Source organism: Lutra lutra, chromosome 6 (genome assembly GCF_902655055.1).
Source record: "Lutra lutra chromosome 6, mLutLut1.2, whole genome shotgun sequence".
Lineage (NCBI taxonomy): Eukaryota > Metazoa > Chordata > Mammalia > Carnivora > Mustelidae > Lutra > Lutra lutra.
In genome coordinates, this window is record NC_062283.1 from 18,663,572 (window position 1) to 18,677,530 (window position 13,959).

General features: G+C 36.2%; 1 pseudogene; it reads right to left on the reverse strand.

Annotated features, from left to right (window-relative positions):
* The window catches only part of LOC125101539 (protein PIMREG-like), a 34,089-nt pseudogene extending 20,470 nt beyond the window's left edge, over window positions 1–13,619 (reverse strand).
* Window positions 13,620–13,959: the final 340 nt, after the last annotated feature.

Below are 13,959 nucleotides of genomic sequence, written 5' to 3' on the forward strand. Positions count from 1 at the left end.
AGAAGTCTACAGTTTTTCTTACTTTGGGCTCTTGTTCTCAACCCTGGCTGCACAATCAAATCACTGAGGGGGACTTTTTATTTCAAATGGAAATGCCTAGGCTCCGTCCCAGAATAATTAAATCAGAATCTCTAAGGATGGAGCCCAAACACTGGTATTTTTTAAAACCTTACCCAATGATTTTAATGCATAGCCAGTGCCAAGAACCACTGTTTAAGAAAGAAGCTCTTTTTTTTTTCTTGCCTAAATATTTGTAGAAGTTTTTTCCTTCTCCTTAGTACTTTTTTTTAATTGAGGTATAATTGAAATACAACATTACATTAGTTTCAGGTGGGCAACACAATGATTTGATGCTTGTATATATTGCAAAACATCTCCAATCACAACAATAAGTTAACACCCCTTGCCATACAAAATTACATTTTTTTCTTCTCCTGAGATCTTTTAAGGTTTACTCTCTTAGCAACTTTTGAATATTCAATACAGTATTACTAACTATAGTCACCATGCTGTACATTACATCCCCAGGGCTTATTTAACTGAAAATTTGTACCTGTTGGCCCTCTTTGCTCTTTACCCTACATTCAACCCTTGCCATAAGCAAGATCATATAGTATTTGTCTTTCTCTGACTGATTTCACTTACCATAACACTGTCAAGTTTCATCCATGTTGTCACAAATGGGAGGATTTCATTCTTGTTTATGGCTGAATGATATTCACTCACACGCGTTCTCTCTTTCTCTCTCTCTCTCTCTCTCACACACACACACACTACATTTTCTTATCCATTCATCCATTTATGGGATAGACATTTAGGTTGCTTGCACATCTCGACTATTGTAAATCATGCTGCAATGTACATAGGGGCGCACATAGCTTTTGAACTAGTGTTTTCATTGTCTTTGGATAAATACCTGGTGGTACAATGGCTGGATCATATGGGTAGTTCTCATTTTCATTTTTTGAGGAAACCCCATACTGTTTTCCAATGTGACTGCCCTCATTTCCATTTCCACCAATAGTGCACAAGGGTTCTTTCCCACATCCTAACCAGCACCTGTTGTGTGTTGTCCTTTTGCTAATAGCCAATTCCAACAGACAGGAGGTGATTTTGTTGTTTTGATTTGCATTTGCCTGATGATGAGTGACATTGAGCATCTTTTTTTTTTTTTTTTTTACAGCTTTATAAACATATATTTTTATCCCCAGGGGTACAGGTCTGCGAATCGCCAGGTTTACACACTTCACAGCACTCACCATGAGCATCTTTTAATGTACCTGTTGGCCATCCCTAGGTCTTCTTCAGAAAAATGTCTTTTGGGAGCCTCTGCCCATTTTTAATCAGATTCTTTATTTTCTACTGAGTTGTATGGATTCTTGCTATATTTTGGATGTTAACCCCTTCTCGAATATATGATTTACAACTATTTTCTCCCACTAGATAGATTGCCTTTTTATTTTGTCGATGGTTTCCTTTGCTGTGCAGAAGCTTTTTAGTTTGATGTAGTCCCACTTATTTATTTTTGCTTTTGTTCCCTTTGCTTTTGGTGTCATATTTAAAAAAAAAAAAATCATCACCCAGACCAATCTCAAGAAGCTTACTTACCACCTATGTTTTCTTCTAGGAGTTTTAAGGTATTAGGTCTTATATTCTATTCCATTTTGGGTATTATACTCCATGTCTCTAATTCATTTTGAGTTCATTTTTGTCTATGGTATTAAGATAACAATTCAGTTTTATTCTTTTGCATATGACTGTCCAGTTTTCTCAATATCTCTTATTTTAAAAAAATGTCTTTGCCTCGTTGTATATTCTTGACTCTTTTGTCAGAAATTAATTGATCATGGATTATTTCTGAGCTCTCTATCCTGTTTCATTGATCTCTGTGTCAAAACAGTATCATGCTGCTTTGATTTTTGCTTTTGTCACATTTGCTTTTAGGTAATTCTTTTTTTTTTTTCAGGTATATAATACAGTGTTGTTTATTATATTTCTGTGCTGTGCATTAGATTCCCCAGAACTTATTAATCTTATAGATGTAAGTTTATAACTTTGACCAATCACTCACTATTCCCTCCCTCCCCCCATTCCCAGGGAACACCATTTGATTTTCCATTTTTATGAGTTTGGCTTTTTTTTTTTTTTTTTTTCAGATTCCACATAAAGTGAGAATATATGATGTTTCTCTTCATCTGTATTTCACTTAGCCTAATGCCCTCAGTGTCCATCCATGTTCTTGCAAAATGCAGGATTCCTTCCTTTTTGTGGTTGAATAATACTAGTAACTCCACTCCTGGATATATATCTGAAGAAAATGAAATCACTATCTCGAAGAATTATCTGCACCCCTATGTTCACTGCTGCTTTTAGGTAATTCTTAATGATTTAATTTCACAAATGTAAAATAAAATGAACATATTTTATTTATCCTTGCTTCAGTAGCAGTGATTTAGAGAATAAATAAAATTATGTGTGTATCACCTAAGTTAGCTTTAGAGTTTATTTGCTTATTTGTTAAAGCTAGTAAAGACTTATAGTTGGTGGTAATAATACAAGCTGATACTAATTTTAAACTGTGCAAGATTTGCATTTAAGGTTTAGGAACGTTAAGTGGGCAAAAATATTGCTCTTACAAGTTTTCATATCTGTCTATAAATTAGTAACAAGTTAATAATAAAAAGGCATTTTCCAAATATAAGTTAAACATTGCTACATTACTCAAATTCCTTATTACTATCACATTTATTAACTTTGTGAATGGTATTACAGAGCCTATATTCTCACACTTTAGACAGCTTATGTATTTTTCTTACTACCTTTCTTTTGATATTTAATATATCATAAACCACAGAAATATAATGATGGCAGATTGAGATCCTCTCTCTCTACAGTTGAACTGTGTATATTTCCAAATTGCAGGTTAACACAAAAGAAATTTAACACAAATTTATGGTAGAGGTGATTTTTTCTTTCCTTTAACACAAAAGAAATTTAGCACAAATTTATGGTAGAGGTGATTGTTAAAGAATTTTAAAAGCAAAATATATAAATGATTCCAATGGAAAGAAATTTTTTATCTCATCTAGCTTGATTCCTTAAGAAGCTCCTATTCATTCAATTCTTTGGTGAACTCGAACCTGTGGGTTTTTCTCTTATTTTATTTAGTTATTTATTTACCTTTTTTACAAATCAAAAACATGAGCTAATTCTTCTGATTTTCTCATGGTCTAAATTGAACCAATATTATAGATATTTTCTGTAAAAAGCTAACATGATAATGCAGTAAGTAATACACAAAAATAATATATTTTCACACTATTCAAAGTGTCTTTCATACTAAAATAATATGCAATTCAGTTATTAAAATACCAAAATACAGAAAAGTATAAGGAAAATATCCCTTAGCCTTTCATCTATATATTATATAGGCTGTACATGTTAACTCATTATTATTACTGGTAATCCTGCTTTTATACTAGTAGCACTTATTAATTTTCTGTGCTTTGCTCATTTATTTCGGTTTTGCAATTTAATTTTAAAAAGAATTTTAGTAATAATTTCTAGATAATTTCTAGATAATCTAGTGTTCATTACCACTTTATCACTGCAGTTTTCTTGTTGCCTCTCTGCCCCTACCCAGCAGGTTGGACATGCAGGTGAGTTAGCACCCCTAAATACAGCTTTCAACTAAGAACTGACAGGAGTAGGTATGTAACTCCGCACCTCTCAGGTGAGATAATTCTCAAGCCTTTTACCTCGATTTCCAGACTTTCTCCTCCAGATAACCCTTCAGTCCCCCACCACCCCTTCACTGAACATGTTCCCTCTCCTGCATCGCTCCTCACCCACACGTGCTGATGTTTCCTGCGGTTCTCAAACCAATTATTTGCACTCCAAGCCTTGGCTCAGTCTGTTTCAGAGGGAATCCAAATGAAGACAAACTTCTAAAGCCAAAATAAAATACATTACCATGCTATAACCTAAATGATCAGTTTGAAGATCAAGATTGGTAAATTACATTAATCTGTTTGTGAAATTATAAATTTAGGACTACATAGTAATATTATTTTATGGGGGATTTCAATCAAATACTTAGGCTGAACAAAGCCATTTTACAAATTATGTAGTAAAATGCCAACATAAACACTGCCAGGTTCAAGGGAGACATAAAAGAGTTTAAATCATAACGCTGCTAGCCTTGTCTCCTTCCCACGTGTGGAAGAGTGAGCATGTATATCGTGCTTTACAACTTCCTAGAAGGTTGAGGAGTTAAAGATTATGCAAAGCAGTTGCCATAGGAAGAGTTTATAATTCTGTGAGGTTTTATGACTGCTTTCCCCAAAATGCGGTCCCAAAGGTTATGAAAAAGGTGAAGGCAGATGGTTCAAAAGATTATTCACTTCTGGGATGTGTGTTCCTTTAGTATTTGTCACTAACCATCATTTTATTTAATTATTAAGTCTGTCTGGATTTCTTTCAGATTAATTTACTTCTTCCTTTTAAAAACCTCTTCCTCCCCTATTCCAAATGCACCAGTAAGCGATCATTTCCTAAGTCACACATGAACCTTTAAAAAAAACTCTAAAGATTTATTCCTACCTAAATTTCATCAGTTCAAGAAAACATTTAATTTAACAAAAGATAATAAAAGGCAGAATTTTAAGTGATTTTCCAGTCTGAACAAAACCACTTTCAGGTGTTATTGTTTCTATCTTTTTCTAGAACTTTAGATCACTTCAATCAAACATCATAAATAACTGGTTTCATACTTAAGATTTTCTTGTTAGTAAATACAATTTTACTAAATTATGTAAAAAAAATCTTAAGACCTAAAATATAAGGTTTTTTTATTGTTTTTTATTTGGTCCTGGAGAGGATCAGGAGGATAAAGTTAGCTGGCTGTCTTTCACAAAAACCACCCCACCAATGCTAACATCTGGATTAGATGCTGCATTTTCTGGGTTCCTTTCTTCTGCCTCCTTCCCCCTGATCAGTTCTGTATTAGACCTTCATGTTTTCATTATAACCTGGCGGCAAGAGCTCCCTTAAATAGAAAGAGTGAATGAAGGCAATTTTTTCCATTAACAATATATTTCCCTTTGGGGTCTCTGGCGCATTATTGTTCTTCTTTTTTAGAAAGAGCAAAAACCCCAAGAAAACTGTCTTCAGTTGTGAAGCATTATTATAGATCTATCCAAAAGTCTTGGGTTTTGTTTTCCTCTGATGAAAACATCCTAAAATATTCCTGTAAATGAATACAATTCAGAACAAACACCTATACGTTTTCGAGCAAGTGTTGTGCTAAAAACACACAGTTTTTTTTTAAAGAGTATATTTTCCTGAGTAGTCAATATGAAAAATCTGGAAGAACTGAAGTTTCAAAGTAAGGCAAAATATTACTTAAACACATTTTTTGGAAAGATTGCATCCTTTCTTGGAAACCACAAAGTATTATATATAATAGCCCAGGTGTATCTATTTTATTGGTTTTTTTTATTGTGATCTATAATGCTTTAAAACATGTATACACATGAGTGCATACATATATTATATATAATATGCACATATAAATAGATTCATGTCCTAAGACTATATATGTTATGATATATACTAAATAGTGTATTACTAGTAACATATACTAATATAATAGTATGTAGTATATAACATAAATAATAGTCTGAAAACATTAATCTATTTCACAACTCCATAATTTATATTTTAAAACTCATATCCATACAACAGTGGAACTTAATCTATTCTTCCTCTTATTTTCCCTAATATTTCACCCTTTTATTCTAATGCCTTTTGGGAAGAGACGAAGAACTACAAATGAAAGATGGGAGCCATCTTCAATGGGTAATAAAATCCACAAGATTATTCCAAATGGGTTCTTCATTTAGCCCTCAAAATAATCCTCATGAGTTATTGGAATTGTTCCTGTATCAGCTGTGATCCTTTCAGACAAAACTCATATAAACCCACCTTAACTGTTCTACAAACAGTACACAATTGCATTGGCTCACATAACTGTGGGCCTACAAACTAGGTGTAGGATCCAGGGGAGATTTGATTAAGGCTCTCGAATCTTTTCTCTATCATGCATTCGGGTTTAATCTTCATTAATTTTCAGCTCTGTCCTCTGGCTGTCTTTCTTCAAAGGTCACTGATGGCTGGGGTAGCACCTGGAACAACGTGGTTCTAGATTTACATACAAGTGGAGAGAGGCTCCTGGTGACTTTCTCTTAAGAACTGAAACGACTGTCTCGGAAGTCTCCAGGAAAGATTTTATTTTAGCACATTGTCAAGAATTAGGTCACATACCCATTTGCTGAAAAATTCACCAGCAAAAAGGGATCAGATAACTCTTAGGACAACCAAATCCTCCCCTCACCTTATAGCAATTTCCCAAACTGCTTCACTGTTAAGCAGTAAGCCAAAGATGTGGGGAATTCTGGGCTGCTATCCATAGTGTTCATTGCAAATCTTACTCCACACAAGAAAAACAGTGACTCTAAATTTTGACATATTTTGCTCATGGTCACAGAGTAAGAAAAGTGTGGAGACTGGGTTTCCATTCAGTGTTCTTATGAGTACATTAAGCTTTCCATTGCATTATGGGAAAATAGGCTACCACATTTTGTGTTATTTTTTTCTTTTTTTTAAATCCAGTAATTCAGAGGGGCGTGGGTGGCTTTCTGTTGGTTAAGCATCTGACTTTGTTTGCCCCAGGTCTTGATCTCAGGGTGCTGGGATCAAGCTAGGTCTAGCCCTGTGTCAGGCTCCTCCCTCAGTGGGGAGTCTGCATCTCCCTTTCCCTCTTCCTCTAACCTCTCTCCTGCATGCATGAGCTCTCTCTCCCGCTCTCTCTTCTCTCTCTCTCTTTCTTTCCTTCTTTCAAATAAGTAAATTAAATCTTAAAAAAATAAATTCAGTAAATTCAGTTATACAGTCAAGGTATAAAATATAGCAATATTTTAAACCAGTGTTATATACAACCACAATTTCTGTTGGAAAGTAAAATATGGATAGGAAAATAATCTCTCAAAACACTGCAAGCTTGAATGGTCTTTTTCATTACCCAAAAATGCTAGCGTGAGCTTTCTATGGATACTACCACTTAAAATCAACAATGGCTGAAAGTTTAAGAAACTCCTCTTTGTAATCAGCAGTCCTGGTAGGCAATAGCAGTATGGATGGACCATGTTAGGTGGGTAGCTTTTTACAGTAAAGAAAAGGCCAATTCCTTTCTTCCTATTTTACCTTACTTTTAAAAATCTCTTGACAGGTTATTAACTTATTCTTTGTTATAACAAAGGAATAGAGGCAAGGGGAGGAAAGGGGAATTGGGAAGTGGCTCTGAATATCACACCTAGTTTAAAATGAAAAATGACCCATGGAAGTCATTCACAAATTGAAACTTTGGTTCTGCACTTAACTTACTCATGATTCCAAGCCAGAAAAAAATACAAAACAAAAACTATAAATGAATACATTAGAAGTACCGTGTGTCCTATTCAGGGATCTCAAGAGGAAAATGTTGTGGCTTAACTTTCCTTGACTCTGTCACTTCCTGCCAAGCCAGGGTCTGTCAGCTCATTGAGGGACAGCCAGCAGACACAGAGGTAAATGTTCAGAAATAAACACATTCCAGTAAAGGTTATTTAATGGCTTTCCATGGATTTCAAAATTGCTTTCCAACTATGTTGGGCCAAAAAAAAAAAATCTGATAATTTATGTTACCCAGATGTTAAGAAATCCAACAGCTTTCACTACTCATAAATTTAACAGCATTAAGCACCTGCTGGCTCTAAGCAACAACTCCTGCCAAGAAGGAAGGAAGGAGCTTTGTGATACATTACTGGGCTCCTTCCCTTGCTATCCAAGCTTCACACCCTCCCTAGCCTACCACAGAGAGATCCTTGGGCTCCACACACCAAGAGCAGTAGCAAGCCACTCTGCCAGTTCTACCCTGGATGCAGGAAGTGGGAATCGGAGTGGGAAAATAGCTATTTCTAAGTCGTGAGGAACTCTAGCTGTTAACAAAAGCAGTAAACAAGAGAGGTGTTAGAGCAAATTTGGAACAACAAAGATTAAGCCTTTGAAAGTAGAAAAAAATACTAAAGGTTAATTTTTATATTCTTTCAGTGTGAGAGCCTTTGGAGACATCCAAAAACTTTTGAAACTATTTAGTCCAGAGTTTTACCTTTTCTGCCAAGCCCATCAAGACATGTTAAAACTGTTGGATTTAGGCTGTAATCCATTTTGTTTTCCATTTTCTTTCTTCGTTGGAGGTGCTAATGAGTGTCAGAATGGCCATAACCTGGACATCTGAGAGATATTAAACATATTTCTGAAACATATTAAAGACCAAAGATAGTGCTGGCTGATTCTCAGGATCTAGAAATGGACCAAACGCACAGCAAGGAAGTTATAGATCAATAATAATTCAAAGCCTTCTGTAAACTTTTCAGTTGTATAACTGCCAGGCCTAAGTCTTCCTCTCTGCTCCTCTACTAAGTCTAGGCCAGATTCCCCTAGATATGTCTGATCAAATTGCATTTGTGGAAGCCCAGAATCTTAGCCATAGGGTTGGAAAGAAGGTATTAGTGGCTGCCATGTACTTGCTTCATCTCAGAAAGCACCTGTTAGATGAACCCATGTTCCTCAGTGAAGGTGTACATTATTTCATGAATGAGGCTCACCAGCTAAAACAGTAGTCACCAGGAGTAAAAGATTCAGGGAGAGGTATTTAATTTCACAAAGCTCTTCACAGTGCATACCCATTCCCTAATCTTCTCCTCACTCCCTTTCTTATGTTCAAAGAAATTACTATCTTAGAGCACATACCATTTACCTAAGACTGTTTATACCCTTGACATGCCTAACCTCATTTACTCAATCTACAAGACTTTCTTTCACTCTGTCACTCATGATTAGCTTCTACTTATTTTTTGAAGCCCTTCTTCATTTATTTATAAGTATCTTCCTTTTCCACATAGGAGGTTTTGTCAGATTCTACCTCCTAAAAGCTTGACTGAGTTTGTAATTTGAAAACATCTTTATCCATGGAGACTCTGGGGGTCAAACTCCATCCCTAATTCCACTGTGCCATCACCTTTTCTTTTTCATTGATGAAGTACAACATTCAAGATACCTGTTAGTCATGCTGAAGGAGAAAATGTGGTAATCTTGGCTGCCTGGTTCTAAAAGCATAGTTGGAGAAGCAAAAAATAACTGTACATGCAAGGTGAGAGTAAACAAGAAGTATTCTGGAGGTAAAACAAAATGCAATGAGGTAACAAGAAATAAAAAGATGCAATCACTTTTGAAAAAAATGGATACAATAATTTTCCTCTGAGAGATTGTCAGTTTACTCATTGATCATAAGAACTAATGTTTATGAATGCTTGCAGCATGTTGGGAACTATACTAAATACAACAAATGCATTACATTTTTTCATAGTCACACCAACACTATGAAGAAACAGGTTCAGAAAAATTTGCTTATCCAAGAGCATATAGTTGAATTGGGATTTGAACCCAGTCTCTTATGTCTAGAATAAGAATGTTTTTTTTTTTTTAAAGATTTTATTTATTTGTTTGACAGAGAGGGAAGGAGGGAGGGAGAGGACAAGCAGGGTGAGGGACAGGCAGAAGAAAAGGGAGAAGCTGGCTCCCTGCTGAGCAAGGAACCCAGTGTGGAGCTCCATCCCAGGCCCTATGATCATGACCTGAGCTGAAAGCAGACACTTAACTGACTGAGCCACCCAGGTGCCCTATAGAGTAAGAACTTTTAATGTCTCCTGGATACTGCCTCTATAAATAAGGATAATATGGTCAGCATGAATATAAGAATAATTTCTTTTAACTATAGCATTTCTTCACAGATGCAGCTTTGAAGATTTGCAACTGGTTAAAGTAGCAACATTTATTCTAAGTATTGCTCTTCAGTGTAATGAGATATGAGGCTGTACTGGCAATGTTTTTATTTAATGTGATTTTCAGTAGCAGACTCTATATAAATTATCATCATTAATCATTTCTAGAAAAATGAACACTGAGTGGGTGAAGTTTTTGAGGAAACATTATCTTGGGTTATTAAAATGTAAGTAGATTTGTATGCACAAGAGTTACAGTTGTGGGGAGAGAAGTGTAAACTTAACCAGCAAATGAAATCCAAGTTAAATGAATACTTCCAGTGAACCCTAGAAAAGAGTTGAATATTTAATTTTAAATAAACTCTCTCAAGCTATGAATCTTTCAGATTAACTAAGAAAGAAGCTTAACAAAAGTGATAAGAAAACGTGAGTCCAATTAATAATAATAAAAAAAGGTATTTCAGCCCAGATATATCCACCACCTCATCTAGCTCCCAATTTCCTGTTAAGATAAACCATTATATCTATGAAGCCTGCACAAGCTTATAATAAGAAATAAATGGAAGGAAAATAAAGTAAAATTCTTACAAATCAGAAACATATGTGCAAAAAAAGTCAACAGAAGTAGATGACATGCAGAACATGAAATAATTTTAAAATACTTTTGCAAAAGTGTGAGAGAAATATACATAAACTATCAATCAAGAAGTCCAACTTCTATAATAGAACTCCTCAAACTCAACACACACGAAACAGATAATCACATCGAAAAATGGGCAGAAGACATGAACAGACACTTCTCCAAAGAAAACATACAAATGGCTAACAGACACATTAAAAAATGTTCATCATCATTAGCCATCAAGGAGATTCAAATCAAAACCACATTGAAATACCACCATACACCAGTTAGAATGGTCAAAATCAACAAGACAGTAAACAACAAGTGTTGGAGAGGATGTAGAGAAAGGGTAACCCTCTTACACTGTTGGTGGGAATGCAAGTTGGTGCAGCCACTTTGGAAAACAGTGTGGAGATTCCTTAAGAAATTAAAAATAGAGCTACCCTATGACCCTGCAATTGCACTACTGGGTATTTACCCCAAAGATACAGATGTAGTGAAAAGAAGGGCCATATGTACTCCAATGTTCATACCAGCAATGTCTGCAATTGCCAAACTGTGGAAAGAACAAAGATGCCCTTCAACAGATGAATGGATAAAGAAGATATGGTCCATATATACAATGGAGTATTATCCCTCCTTCAGAAGGATGAATACCCAACTTTTGTATCAACATGGATGGGACTAGAAGAGATTATGCTAAGCGAAATAAGTCAAGCAGAGGGAGTCAGTTATCATATGGTTTCACATATTTGTGGAGCATAAGGAATAACATGGAAGACTTTGGGAGAAGGAGGGGAGAAGTGAGTTGGGGGAAATCGGAGAGGGAGACAAACCATGAGAGGCTGTGAACACTGAGAAACAGATGGTTTTGGAGGGGAGGGGGGTACGGGGTTGGGTGAGCCTGGTGGTGGGTACTAAGGAGGACACATATTGCGTGGAGCACTGGGTGTGGTGCATAAACAATGAATCTTGGAACACTGAAAAAAAAATTAAATTAATTTTTTTTTAAAAAAGATCTACCAGAAAGAGAATAGAAAGAAACTTAAGGGACGCCTGGGTGGCTCAGTTGGTTGAGTGGCTGCCTTCGGCTCAGGTCATGATCCCAGGGTCCTGGGATCGAGTCCCGCATCGGGCTCCTTGCTCCGCGGGGAGCCTGCTTCTCCCTCTGCCTCTGCCTGCCTCTCTGTCTGCCTGTGCTCACTCTCGCTCTCTGACAAATAAATAAATAAAATCTAAAAAAAAAAAAGAAAGAAAGAAACTTAAGTGGTGGAAATAATCAAAGTGATAATAGAAGAAAATTTCTCAGAACTGAAGACAACTATGAATTGGTCTTAAAAGTAAACAAGTTCTTAGAGTGCTCAGCATGATAAACAAAAACATACCTGTGTCTAGAAATATGGCAGTGAAATTTTCAAGCACCAAGAGTGTATAAAAGAATTCTTAAAACTTCCAAAGAGTAAATGTAGTTTACCTACAGAGGATTGGGTTTTATAGAGTCATTAGGTTTTTCAGCAATGACACTAGTTACTAGAAAATCAGGCCTTCAAACTTCTAGGAAAATAGAATGAATTTGTACTCATAACTCTGTAGTCAGGGGAACTAATAATTGAATGAAAACCAAAGTAGACTTTTTCTAAAATGTAAGAACTCAGACTGTTATCTCCTCATGTTCTATTTCAGAGAAATTAATTGAGGAGTTTCTCTGGAAAAATGAGCAAGAATCTTTGCTTATTTTTTTCTGCATGCATCACTTCTATGATAATTAAAAGTGGGTAATGGAAAAGAGAAAAATTAAGTAAATCACTCACATTCATAAAATGATAACACATAAGACCCAGATATAAATCATATGTATCACTCTTTGGTGAGCCAGTGTCAGTATAGAGTAAAAGTGCAAGAGACTTACTGGGGTTGGTGCCCACAAAAAATAAAGAGAGAAAGCAAAAGAAGGTGAGGACTTCAGAAAATGTCTTCATTTTCTTCAGAAAATGTTCTGGTATGTGTGAAAGGAAAATACATAAGAAAAAAGACTGAAGAGGAAGACTCATACTATGATATAACTCAAAGAAGATCTCAGTCAGCCCCCTGGAAGCTCCCAAAAATGATGGCTCATGGAGGTGTCCTGCATGGAGCAGAAATGTCCAGGAGCTAGTGCGCAGTCATATTTGGTCATTGGCTGACCAGTGCCCAGGGAAAGCATGGCTGAGCTTGAATGTGCTACAGATCTCACAGGCACTGTTGCTGGAGGCTGGCAGCTAACTGCATTCCTCACAGCAAGTTCTGTCAGAGGGAGGTCTGGACAGCGTGAAGCCAAGCCTACCCTGTCATGGCTTGCTTACTCTGGAGTCCATATTCTCAACCACTGTCCTGGGGTTTATGCTTAAGCCTATGGTTAATCATTCAAGATGGGGTGATTAGATAGTCAATATGAGGTGAATGAGATTTAAATGTATTTCTTTCTAATCTGATACTAGGATTTCAAAAAACCATTAGGGGTTAGGTAACTGAGTATCTTCCTTTAGAAAAGAGTAGCAGTATCCTATAAAATATATAACACATACCCATAAACATAAGGAGAGAGGAAGAGTAGGAGAAGGAGAGAGGGGGTATAAATAAAGAAATCCAGGTGCAAAAGAGTATGCTACAGTTGTTGTGGAAAAATGAGACAATATAATTACTTATACATACATAAATCATGTCTAAAACACACACCAAAAAAATCCCTGACACTGTCCGGCTAACGAGAAGGAAACTGTGGCTGGGACACAGAGGCAGAAGACATAGTTTCAGTATATACTAGCTGATTTCCAGGGCCATGAAGGTGCAAGTAGATTACATAATATTTTGACAACTTTTTGATATATGACTGTAGAAAATTTTCGTCTGTTGGCAATAGCTTTGTGTTCAGGATTACCATGAGAGCAAATGAGAAAGAGATTTCACTTCTTACCACATGTCTTTCAGGTCCAAACCATCAATACTTCAAAACACAGTCCATCAGTTTCGCTAAACATGCCTTCTTTATCTGTACTATCAGCTTTCTTCCATTCTCCAAGGCTAGGATGTGCAACAGGCTTTCCTCCTTCACATCCTGGAACAAGTTTCTGCCCCATTCCCCAAGCCATCTCTAGGATCCTAGGATCTCACTCTCTCTTTCTCACTGTGAGGACATGTATCATAATCCCACACTTGTACCTTCTTTCTCATGTGCTTCTCTCTCTAGCAGGTATGTCCAAGTGTTGGCCACATGCAGACAATGTCACCATTTGAATTGTGGTGTGCACTAAATTACTCTGAGTGTCTCTATGTGCAAATGGAAACATGTTACTAATTCCTGTACCTTTCATAAAAACTTTCACATGTGAAATTCTATGGAGACGCAGCTTTGTAAACGTGACAGCTCTAGGGTGTATGCCAGGGGCACACCAGGGTAAGTTAAACTGGCACCAAAGA